The sequence below is a fragment of the Mustela lutreola genome, chromosome 17 (assembly GCF_030435805.1).
Source record: "Mustela lutreola isolate mMusLut2 chromosome 17, mMusLut2.pri, whole genome shotgun sequence".
In the NCBI taxonomy this organism is placed as follows: domain Eukaryota; kingdom Metazoa; phylum Chordata; class Mammalia; order Carnivora; family Mustelidae; genus Mustela; species Mustela lutreola.
Genome location: NC_081306.1, coordinates 34,891,806 through 34,900,625, shown reverse-complemented (window position 1 = coordinate 34,900,625; position 8,820 = coordinate 34,891,806).

Here is an 8,820-nt window from a genome sequence, read left to right as displayed (position 1 = left end):
GCACTCCCCAGGCTGGTGGCAGACGGGGTCCCCGGCTGAGTATGTTGGGGACCCACAGAGCTCCCACTGCATTCTCTTGCCCTTAAGGGGTGCTGGAGTCTCAGCCGGGCACTCTGGGGACTTGAGGCCAGGGTGTGACATGAGACAGGGAGGGCCGCTGCCTGGTGCAGAGGTGGGTTTGCAGTGCCCGCTCTGCTGCCTGGCTCGGTGGTCTTGGGCCAGGGCCCTGCCCTCTCTGAGCCTTTGGTGACCGACAGAGGGGCTGCGTGTGGATCATGTGGGTGTATCTGGACCAGCGGCAGTGGCGGGGGGTGGTGGGGGGTGGTTCTTGAGGCCTTCTGCTGGCCAGCCCATCATAGCACAGGACCCCCACTGGAGAGGCAGGAGGGCCCACAGTGGAGGGGTCGGCCGCCAGATCGGTCAGCGGACAGTGGGCCACGCAGGCTCGGCATCGTTCCTGGGTTCTGGGCACAATGGGCTCTTCTCAGCAGACGCCCCAGGGTGAGATGCATGGTGGAGGGCAGCCTGGAGGGGTCTGCTCCACCGTCCGGTGGAGACCTGGGCCCACGGCAGTGTGGGCTCTTCACCACCAGGGGGAGGCAGAGGGTCACCCAACAGGGACCCGGCTCCAGAGACCCCGGGAAGCTGGGGTTCTCAGACAAGGAAAGGGGCGCAGAGAGGCCACCGGATCCCTGAAGCTACACAGCAAGCTAGGTGGGGCCTGAGCTTGGTCCTTGGGCCACCCCCGCCGAGGCCCTGGGGGCCCTGTGGCCTGGGACCATTGGTCGGGGGGTCTCTGAGACGGGGCTAGGCATGTTGTCCGCCCCGGTCCAGCCAGGGATACGTGTCCCTCAACACGGCTACTACCTGGGGTGCTGGGTGGGTTCAGGATGGTGCTGGTGGTGGAGGCCTGAGCAGGACGTCATGCTCTCCACCAGGGGCCCCTGTGGACACTATCAGAGCAAGACAAGCACGGGTGTGGACTTGGTGGAGTCCCAGGACAAGCACGGGGCTCCCAGGTCCTTGCAATATCCATTCAGCAGGGGCAGAGCAGGAGCGGATCCACAGGTGTGACCGCTTGTGGGGTGCAGGTGGGGCCTGGCTTCTCCGCTGCCTCCCCAACTTGGAGGATTCGCCCAGTTCCCACCCATAGCAAGGAGGCCAGGGGGCTCACACCCCAGTGAGAGGGCTCGGCAGGTTCCAGAAGGCACAGCGAATGAGCAGGAGGCCCAGCCAGATACATGTCCGTGTGCTTCCCAGGGCTGCACTGTCTGTGCATACAGGAGGCCCTTAGCACGTGTCTGGGCTTTTCTCTTCCCACATGAGGCCCAGAAAGACCTGGGGTGGGGTGTAAAAGGTTGAGCTGTTCCCTGGATGAACCCCCTCCCACTCATGGCACACACATCCTTGAAGCGCCCCGCTACCCCATGGGTCTAGGGCTCATGGCTGCAACTTCTGGAGGACATTCAGGGCAGAGGGAAACCATGGACTAAGGGCAGACGGGGTAGAAGTTTTGGGGGAATCTCAGGGTGGGTGTAGCCGGAGGTGGGGAGGGAAGGGCTCATCCAGGCCAGGGATGGGGTGCTGGTATGTGTGTGAGGGGCACATGGGCTCCTGCACCCCTCACTCCCAGGAAGGCAGGGTTTGAGTTAGCTTCCTGCCGCCCCCTCCTCTGTTCACTCTGCCACAGCTCACTGGCCTCCAAGCAGATATACCACAGGGCCTTTGCACATGCTCATGCCTCTGTCTAGAATCCATCCTCCAGCAAGCTGGCTCCTTAGCTGTGCCCTCCTCAGGGAGCTTTCCTGATGCCCCTGGCTCTCTGCTCGCCACCCCAGCAGATTTTCTCATTTGGAAGTCACCTTCTGGATTCAGGTATTGGTTTTGTCCTAAGACAGACATCCCCTGAGTCAGGGAGCTCATTGGTCCATGATATCACTATGTCCCTGGCGCCCAGAACATGGTGGGTGTGTGGAGGGAGTGAATGACATGCATATGTTGAGCTGTGACACTGGACCCGCCAGGGGCCTTCCCAGGCCTCCGTTTCCCCTCCCGTGAGAATGGGCGGCCATGGGCAATGTCTGGACGCCCGCACAGTCACAGATGCGCTCCCAGGGCCTGGGAGAATCAGGACCTCACCCTGGCAGATCACCCCCCTGCAGGTGCCAGGGACAAGGAGGGATGCAGGCAGGGGTTCAAGGTCTCTGGGGGACATTCTGGGGCATCTTAGCCCCCTGCCCACGTTGGCAGCATGTTCTGGGGGCCCAAGGACGTCATAGAGAGCAGCTCACTCTGGCCACACCTCACCCCTGCAACCTCCACTGACTTGGCCCAACCCCCCTCCCTCAGTCCCTGCCCTGGGTGGAACCCCCAAGATGGGGGTCTCAGGCTCTGACGGGTGAAGCTGGCTTGGATCTCCCATGGCTGGTGCCTCAGCCCCTGCAACCCCCTCCCATTCTAGAGAAAGGGATCAAGGCCCAGAGAGGGAAGGGCTTTCCCCCGGGTCATACAGCAGGGACAGGCGGGAGGAAGAGGGGGCAGGGCTGGGCAGTGCTAACAGAGGCGACCCTGGGGGGGCACCTAGTTTTTCCACAGAAACTGAGGAGTATTGGGCGGCACTCTGTCCCTTTGACAAGAGGGGAAACCGAGCCATGGAGGAGCACCCAGGGTCACATGTCAGGAGTGATGGGTTCTGGGTTTGGCTGCCCTTGGCCTTGACCTGGAAGGATACAGACAACAAAGCTTGGACTCCCTGGCGGCTCAGAGACCCGGTGTGGCTGGGCCCACACAGAAGCCCCGGTCACCCTGCACATGAAATCTCTGTGTGGACTTATCTCCACACCCATGTGTCTGGGGTCCGGGAAGAAAGGGCGGGCGGTGTCCTGAGCCTGAGCTGGGTTCTTCCCACGCACCCCATCCCTCCTGCCCCTCGCAAACCTCAGGGCCGTCTGCCCCTTCATCATGGCCACGGACAGGTCCTGGGGCCGGGGCCGGGTCTGCTCACCCAGCAGGCTGCCTCACTTCCTGCCCAGGACTGTGCACGCTGCTGGCTGGGGGAGCTCATCAACCCCTCAAAGAGGGTTTCAGGGCATCCTGGAGCCCCGGGTACCCAGAACACTCTCCCGGCCGTGGATGTGCGTTCAGGTCATGTTCCTGGGGCCCAGCAGGCTCCTGACCCACCGGCAGGGCTGCAGCCAGACCACAGGGGCCTCAGCCCCCCTCTTCCCTTGCCCATCGTGTGCTGCCTCGTGCCGGCGGGGACCTCCCTCCCCTGCCCCCTGGGACCCTGCCTGTGCACTGGTCCACCCGGGGGTCTCCTCCTAGCCTCCCGCCCCAAGCCCCGGGGTTTGGATTCCACACTAACGAGGTCTCCCAGGTGGGCCGGAAACGCTGATGAAGACGGATAGAGTGAACGTGGCCCATTACATTGTTAATAAAGAATATCACATACACACCTTAATCTGCAGCCGGCCTGACACTTTACAAAGTACATTAGGATGTAATCCAATTGAAGCCGCAATATCGAGAACATCTTATCTTATCACAAATTGAAATTATATCATATTCCTCTTTTCTTAAATTAAAAAGCTAAAACCTTTTCGTTTGCTTTCACACGGTTGTGTAAAACTTAATCAGTGGTTTTAACAACATTATATTTCCATATGGGCCATTTCTATCCTCATTTATTTACAAGGGAGAACTTTCTGGAAGGGGTGACTGCATCTGTGGGTGGAGGCCTTGGGCGCTGGGGGCTGGTACCTGGCATGGTGGCTGGGGTCAGGGCCTGAGGCTCTGTAAGGACAGGGTGGGCTCTGGTGTCTGCATCACACGAGGCAAGGAGAGCGGGTTTGGGGGGTCCCAGTGTCTTGGGGCGGCTGGAACAGAGTGCTAGGCCAAGGTCTCCAGACAAGCACACTCAATCATCTCCCCGTCCTGGAGTCCAGAAGCGTGAGCTCAGGGGTCAGGGCTGTGCTCCCTCCAAGGGCTCTAGGGGAGGCTTCTTCCTGCTTTGTCCAGCTCCTGGTCGTGATGCTGGGCTGGTGGCTGCGTCTCTGCCCCTGTGGCCACGTGGTCTCCTCCCTGCGTGCGTGTCTGCGCTCCCCTCTTCAGTTGCTCCTGTGTGACCTCCCCTTAACCATCACACCCGCAGAGTCCCTGCTTCCCAGGAAGCTCACGGGGACCAGGGCTAGAACTCGCACAGAACTTTTGGGGGCACAGTGCACCCCATAATGGATGGCACAATCAGCATGCTCGCCAAGGCCAAACACCTGTTCTGTCAGGTGTGGGGTCCACTGGGGCTGAGGCCTGTGATTTGGGGTGGCTGTGGGTGGGGGTGCTGGGAGCCCAGGGGCTGAGCTGTCCCATGGTGAGGGCATCTGGACCCGGAGCATGGATGGCTGAGGATCACCCTGCAGATCTGTTTCTACCTCATGCTCCACTCCCGGCCCCCACTACACTCACTTCTGTCTACTCTTCTTGCAATCTGTCTGCCACTCACTCCCAGGGCCCTGGACACTCTTCCCCACAGACCACTGCTTTTCCCTATTTTGTTCAGACGTGCCCCCCTCCCAGCCCAGAGAATGAATCATCCTTAGTATAAGCCAATCATGGCCATCCACACCCCTGATATAGGAGGCACCACGAAGGCACATGCTCTTCTTGGCTGACCATGGCTGCCTGGGATGCATGGTGCTGCAGCAGCCACTTTGTGACCATGAGGGGGGATATGACTGATGTGCTAAAGATGGCAAGACAGAAACATGAAGACACCTGGGTCTTTCATGACATCAGTGAGTGACCCACTGAATTAACCAGTCCTAAAACCTCCTTATCTCTGGATTTCTTGTCTTAAGGCATATAAATCTCCTAGGGTTGTCATAACAAAGTAAGACAATCTTGGTAGCTTAACACAACAGAAGTGTACTTGCTCACAGTTTGGAGGCTAGAAGTCTGAAATCAAGGTGTCAGCAAGTCTGCCTGTGGGGACAAGTGTTGCAGCCTCTCTCCTGGCGTCTGGTGGCCACTGGCAATCCTGGGCCATTCTGGGCTTGGGACCACATCACTCCCCTCTCTGCCTCCATGGGCATGTGGCCTTCCCCTTGCATGCATGTCTGTGTCCAAATGACCCTTTTTTATAAGGACACCAGGCACAGTGGGTTAGGACCCACTCTAATGACCTCATCTCAACTTGATCATCCACAAAGACCCTATTTCCAAATACAAGGCTCTGGCAACTCTGAGGTTCTGGGTGGACACAATGTTTTCCGGGGAAGCATTCAATCCACTACATATGGGGTAACAACCCCTTTTGTGCTTAACCTTTTCCTCGGTTTTTCTGGTATGTGTGGATGAAAGAGCCCTAGCCCATAGGGAATTTGATTCCAGGACTGGGGGCGTGATAATTTACCGGAACCATGGCCGGGCACTGGGCAGTGAGATCCTGCTCTTCGGGTTGGAAAGCAGGTCACTGGGAGGCACCCACGTCAAAGGAGACCCAGCTGACCCCAAGGGGCCCGGGGTCCAAGACCACAACTCAGTAAGGCTGGGAAAACAGTAGGGAAACAGTATATCAGGATTAGTGGACTGCTTTTGCAGCTCTTGGTGTCATACAGGAGAGGAGCGGAGGGTCTCATTGAAGGGACTAGTGGGAAAGCTACAGGAGGAGACTTTGGGATCTGCTAAGAGGCCACTTTTGGCTGAAGCCAGACTGATCAAGCATTCCCTGAGTTGGAGACTTACCATATGACAAGCCAACCTTGTGGTTGAAACGGAAGTGCTTGCCAGAGTTGGAAAAGGAAGTAGGAGGCCTAGCAGGAGAAAACCTTGAGGTCCCAGGCCTCCCCACAAACCACCCATGAGGACAGTAACATGATTGCGTGCGACCCCACCACCGCCGTTTTGCTGGGGGCACCATGGCAAGGAGAAAGGGTTGCACCGTTGGATAGTCAACCGTTAGGATGCTCAGCTTGGCTTTCAAAACATTCAAGTCAAAGAAACCCAAACAGTCCTGGCTTATTATCGGCTAGAACAAGAGGTCTACATGAAGGAAGGTTCTAGACTGACTGAATCGGGGCTCATTGACATCAACAGGACGTCAACAGAGACCCAGGCACCTTTCCTGCTTCTGCCCTGCCAGTCTCTGCATGGTGGCTTTATCTTCCCTGATGGTCCCAAGATGGTTGCTGTGGCACCGGGAGTCCCAAGTCCCACCTGGGACTGGGAGCTCCTTGGAGGCAGAGACCTGATGCTGACCATGTCACCCCACCTACCAGCGTGTCCAGGAGGGAGTGGCCCCTGGGCAGTCCTGATGCTTCCCTGCCCTCCCACAGGGTCTGCCGTGGCTCCGTCCTGTGGCTGCCCGCAGGGCCCTGGTGTCCTCGCCAGAAAGGTGGGGACAGAGTGCTGTGCAGTGTGCAGGGCTGGCTTTGTGGGCGGGAGATGCCACTGGTGGTGGCCAAGGCTGGTCGTAGGGGCGGTGGCCGCTTCACCAGACAGGTGCGGGGGGGGGGGGGGGCTCAGCAGCTCCCGGTCCTCCAGGCTCAGGTCTGCCTGACACCGGGGGCAGGGTTGGGACAGTGTGTGTGCAGCATGTGGCCTGGGGAGCGCTGGCCAGCGGGGGCACAACACAGAGAACTTCTCCCGGCACGGCTTCTGCTCCTCGGACCTCAGAGGTCTGGGGAAGCAGGGTCCCTACCTCACCCCACCCTCTCCCTGCGCTCCTGGACCTTGTCCGTGATGAGGGATCATCGAGCCGGCCCAGGAAGTCCACCTCCCATCTGACCGCTGCAGAAGCCTGGGGTTTGCCAGAGCCTCTTCACCCTCAGGATGCGGAGGCTGGGAGGAGTGTCTCCTCAGCAGATTGTTCAGGCTGACCTTTGTGTGACCCTGGGCCGAGCTCTCAGGCAGGGGCTCCGTGGGGGTGGGGGAGAGGGAGGGGGGAGGATGGGAAGGAGGAAGGGGAGGAGGAGGAGGGGGAGGAGGAAAGGGGAGGAGGGGGAGGGGGGAAGGAAGAAGGGGAGGGGGAGGGGGAGCAGAGGCTGTGCGGCTGGGCCCACCAGGAGCGCCTGGCTCTTGGCGGGGCTCCAGACAGCAGCCAGGTAGCCGGCTGCACTCCTCCCTCCCTGGAAGTGGGGGACCCCAGGGGACCCCCGTGTCACATGACCCGTCAGCTGACAAAACAGGATGACTCAGCCGGCAGCTGTCGGCCCCCTGAAATAATGACAAAAACAATTAGCAATCCAAGCAGTAGCCTTTCCTTAATTATCTCCTCCGAGTTTAATTAACTAGCTAAATTATCAGCAGTAATGTAGGCATTAATTATGTCAAATTACAGTGTAAAACTCACAAAGTGTGGAAAATGTCAATTCAGCTTGGCTCACCTGCCAAGCGGGGGTGGCGACGGCGGGCGCGTACCTGTGCTGGAAACTCCAGGCGCCGCGGGCGGCGTGGGGCCCGCTGGGGCCGGCGGGCCTGGGGCAGGGGCCACGTGCACCCGGTGGCACGGTGGGAAGGTGAGGGGACAGGGTGGGCCAGGCCCTGGGGACCCTGGCACGGGGTGGTGGGGCTGCTCGGGCTGGGACCGGAGGAGGGAAAGGAGCCTGCTCCCGGACCAGATGGCCAGGATGCTGAATTATTAAATTATGAATATTAATACAAATCAGACACAAAAGAGGTAATAATTTTGCTGCCCTACAGAAATAATTAACATAATTTTGATAAATTACATGATAAGAGAATCTCAAAATTGAGGTAGATTTATCTTAATTAATATCTTGGACCGGCTCGGAAAGGTAAATTGTTCCTCAGGGGTTGGGGCGGGCTCAGTCCAGGGTGGGTTGCAGCCCCCCACCCCTGCCCAGATTTCTTTCTGTCATGTGACTGGGGGGGACAGGGTGGGAAGGTGCGGGGACCCAGTCTAGCCCAGGTGCACTACAGCATCTTAGTGGAGGGGCAAGCCCTCTCTGGGCCCCCGTTTCCCTTTCTGGAAGCCCAGCGGGTCTCACAGGACCTTCAGTTCCAACTGGTGCTTTCCCCAAGTTTTCCCATCAGAATACACTTCTGCACCCTGGGACACCTGCCCACCAGGTGAGGCCCACACCTGTCCATACCTGGTCGAGGAGGCGGGGACCCAACAGGTAGTCCCAATAGCTTATCCCGAGGTTCTGGAGGATCGGGGGGATCCTCATGCTCTCTGGGCCTCAGTTTCCCTTTGGTACACTAGGAGTTGAGCTGCATAGACTTTGAAGACAATTGACTGTCCCTTCTGCCTTACACCTTGCCCGTCCCCCATTTCCCTGCTCATCCTGTGGTGACAGGGAGGGGGAGGACATTCACCAAGCTAGAAGGGCCTCTGAAGCTGGTTCAGGACATCTAGGATCTGCCTGCCCGGTTAGCCCTCAGACTCCAACAGCCTGGCCTTTTGTGACCTAGGACAGAGGCTGTCCTGTTAGAGGGCTTGTCATCCAGGAGGCCATGGGGTTAGTAGACCCCCTCACCAGTCTCCTGGTTCCCCTCACTCTGCTCCAGCAATGCCAGCTTCTCTACTGTTATCAAACATGGCATTTGTGCCCGTGCCTCAGGGCCTTTGCACCTGCTACTCCTTGCCTGGGACGTTGCTTTCCTGGAGTACTTGCTTGGCTCCCTCAGCTACTTGAGGTCTCCCATACTCCCCACAGGGCTTCCCATCCCCTCTCCCCATTGCATTCCTATTGCTATTTCTTTTCTTTTCTTTTTTTTTTTTTTAAGATTTTATTTATTTATTTGACAGAGAGAGATCACAAGTAGGCAGAGAGGCAGGCAGAGAGAGGGAGGGAAGCAGGC